Consider the following 3,570-nt stretch of genomic DNA (forward strand, 5'->3'; position numbering starts at 1 on the left):
CCTTGCACAAATATATTATACTAGAACTGACGTGTGATTACATTTTCAAGCAATTTGAGTGCATAGATTTTGAGAAATCAGTACCCAGAACAACCACCTCTGGCCATAATAACGGCCTTGATATGCCTAGGCATTGAGTCAAACAGAGCTTAGATGGCGTGTACAGGTACAGCTGCCCATGCAGCTTCAACACGATACCACAGTTCATCAGGAGTAGTGACTGGCGTATTGTGACGAGCCAATTGCTCGGGCACCATTGCCCAGACGTTTTCAATTGGTGAGAGACCTGGAGAATGTGCTAGCCAGAGCAACAATCGAACATTTTCTGTATCCAGGAAGGCCCGTACAGAATCTGCAACATGCGATCGTGCATTATCCTGCTGAAATGTAGGGTTTCGCAGGGATCTAATGAAGGGTAGGGCTACGGGTCGTAACGCATCTGAAATTTAACGTCCACTGTTCAAAATGCCGTCAATGCGAGCAAGAGGTGTCCGCGACGTGTAATCAATGGCACCCCGTACCATCACGCCGGGTGATATGCCAGTATGGCGATGACGAATACCCGCTTCCAATGTGCGTTCACCGCGATGTCGCCAAACACGGATGCGACCATCATGATGCTGTAAACAGAACCTAGAGTCATCCGAAAAAACCACGTTCTGCCATTCGTGCACCCACGTTCGTCGTTGAGTATAGCATCGCAGGCGCTCCTGTCTGTGATGCAGCGTCAAGGGTAACCGCAGCCATGGTCTCCGAGTTGATAGTCCATGCTGCTGCAAACGTTATCGAACTGTTCGTGCAGATGGTTGTTGTCTTGTAAATGTCCCCATCTGTTAACTCAGGAATCGAGACGTGGCTGCACGATCCGATACAGCCATGCAGATAAGATGCCTGTCACCTGGACTGCTAGTGATACGAGGCCGTTGGGATCCAGCACGGCGTTCCGTATTACCCTCCTGAACCTACCGATTCCATATTCTGCTAACAGTCATTGGATCTCGACCAACGCGAGCAGCAATGTCGCAATAAGATAAACTGCAATCGCGATAGGATACAATCCGGCCTTCATCAAAGTCGGAAACGTGATGGTACGCATTTCTCCTCCTTACACGAGGAATCACAACAACGTTTCACCAGGCAACGCCGGTCAACTGCTGTTTGTGTATCAGAGATCGGTTGGAAACTTTTCTCATGTCAGCACGTTGTAGGTGTCGCCACCCGCGCCAACCTTGTGTGAATGCTCTGGAAAGCTATTGATTTGCATATTACTGCATCTTCTCCCTGTGGGTTAAATTTCGCGTCTGTAGCATGTCAATTTTAGTGGCCAGTAGTGTATAACTGAGAAATAAAGCATATTCAGGCTAATTAACAAATTACTGCAAAATGATTATAATCTTCCCAGTGTTAAGTACGTTAAAACACTGGCCTTATATGTAAGAGCTTTGCAACAACTGCTCAAAAGTAACGTGCCCCTAATATAGTGTAAAACATCTCGAATCTATTTTATGAGCATAACATGGAGTTATAAGAGCAGTGACATACATGGCATAATTTACTACTAAAATCATCCATAAAGTAAGTTATAATGTGCCTCGTATGTCTACAGATATGACTTGTTCCTGAATCACATTTGGGCCTAATGTAACCAATGTACAATGCTTCCTGAGGCGTAGCGCCGTATACCGATCTCGCCTTGGAGGCGGTTAAGTGGGATTGTGTCTCTGAGCTGGACAGTGACAGATGGTGACGCGAGACTGGGTGCGCACATAGTTTGTGTATCAGCCGACAGATGACAGTATTGGATAGGGGACTGTGATTTAGTTTCGATTGTGCCCACTAGAGTGCACTGAGGTAATAGAATGTTTTTCATAAACTGTTCTAGTATTTTCATAAAGTGTTAATATGTCTTCCTGTGTATGTAAAATGTTATAGATGTGTTTTAGCAATATGAATGATGCGTGAGTGTGGTTAAGGTTAATATGAAGGTAATTGTTTAACGTGTTATGTAGTGGGATTTATTGTGGGAACATTTCGAAGAAGTATGGATGTGGACAAAGGGGATTTTTGTGGAATAGATTTGTAAAGTAAGTTTATGGTAACGGGAACGTTAATTCAGGTATAAATAACAACAGTAAATAACTTTATGCGTAAACAAAACTTCAGCATATTAGATAATTACGTCGGTAAAAAGTGCAGTCGTTAGGTTCACTGTTTTGGGATGGGTTATTGACAAAAAGAGCGGACTGACGCGGGAGAATGTTGTTTTGCTATTGGCTGCAAACTGACCAATGGTAAAGCAATATTACTGAGAGTATTCTAGAGAGGAATTCGAGCTTAGCCATGAGACAGTTCGGGCGTGTGTAGTAGTAGTCCCGATGAAAATAATAAGTTGCCGGGTCTAGCAGTATTTCATACATCAAATGTGTTGTAAAGTGACGGCAAAATTATTTCGATGGGTGTGTAGAACTTTCGGAATTTTTAAGTGGATTTTGTGACGAGAAAAGACATAAATTCCGCGTGGCGTATCGAGCAGGTCGGTAGCTAAAAACGGTGACTGTATTAGGTACCGACAGACTTAACATTTGGCGAGCGTTCTCAATCAGAAACAATCCGTATTTTTTGTAGCTATTACGTTTTCGGGAGATGCAACACCATTAATACGAAGACAGTAACTTGTTCTCGAAAGAAAAGTTACTATTGATGACACTGCAGTTTTTACCTGGAATAAATGATGACTAACTGAAAACCTCAGCTGTCGACAGGTGTTGTTGATATACCTCGACCGGGACTCGAACCGTGGATCTCCTGCTTACATGGCAGACGCTCTATCCATCTGAGCCACCGAGGACACAGATGAATATCGCGACTGCGGGGACTTATCCCTTGCACGCTTCTCGTGAGACTCACATTCCCAACTGTCCACAATCCTACATATGTATTGTACCTTAGAGACATGTGCCCACCGACTCATTACTCGCCCACGCTTTGGCGATTCCCGTAAGAGTTTGGGCAACCTGTGCGCATTCGCACAGACGAAGGTCAATGGCTGGGTAGCCTTTAACTATATATACGAAGACAGTAACTTGTTCTCGAAAGAACAGTTACTGTTGATGACCGTGCAGCTTTTCCCTGGAATACATGATGACTAACAAATGTCTATAAGGTACAATGCATATGTAGAATTGTTGACAGTTGGGAATGTGAGTCTCACGGGAAGCGTGCAAGGGATAAGTCCCTGTAGTCGCGTTGTTCATCTGTGTCCTCGGTGGCTCAGATGGATAGAGCGCCTGCCATGTAAGCAGGAGATCCCGGGTTCGAGTCCCGGTTGGGGCAGGCATTTTCAGCTGTCCACATCGAAGTATATCAACAACACCTGTCGGCAGCTGAGGTTTTCAGTTAGTCATCATTTTCAACACCCTTAACTTGCTAACGTGAGTGAAAGGGATGGTGAATGACTGTGTTAAGACTAGCATTGGCTTGGCAATGATACTTGTTCACCTACGTTTCTGAATATATTAATTAAGGACAACATTTCCAACATTCCATTTCGTGTGAAAACTTTCTCCCGAA

The 3,570-nt window shown here is 44.3% G+C and overlaps 1 non-coding gene across 1 annotated transcript; it reads left to right on the forward strand.

Annotated features, from left to right (window-relative positions):
- Positions 1-3,259: 3,259 nt before the first annotated feature.
- Positions 3,260-3,333, forward strand: Trnat-ugu (transfer RNA threonine (anticodon UGU)). Its single transcript has one exon. It is a non-coding gene; the product is annotated as a tRNA-Thr (tRNA).
- Positions 3,334-3,570: the final 237 nt, after the last annotated feature.

The sequence above is a fragment of the Schistocerca serialis genome, chromosome 4, assembly GCF_023864345.2.
Source record: "Schistocerca serialis cubense isolate TAMUIC-IGC-003099 chromosome 4, iqSchSeri2.2, whole genome shotgun sequence".
In the NCBI taxonomy this organism is placed as follows: domain Eukaryota; kingdom Metazoa; phylum Arthropoda; class Insecta; order Orthoptera; family Acrididae; genus Schistocerca; species Schistocerca serialis.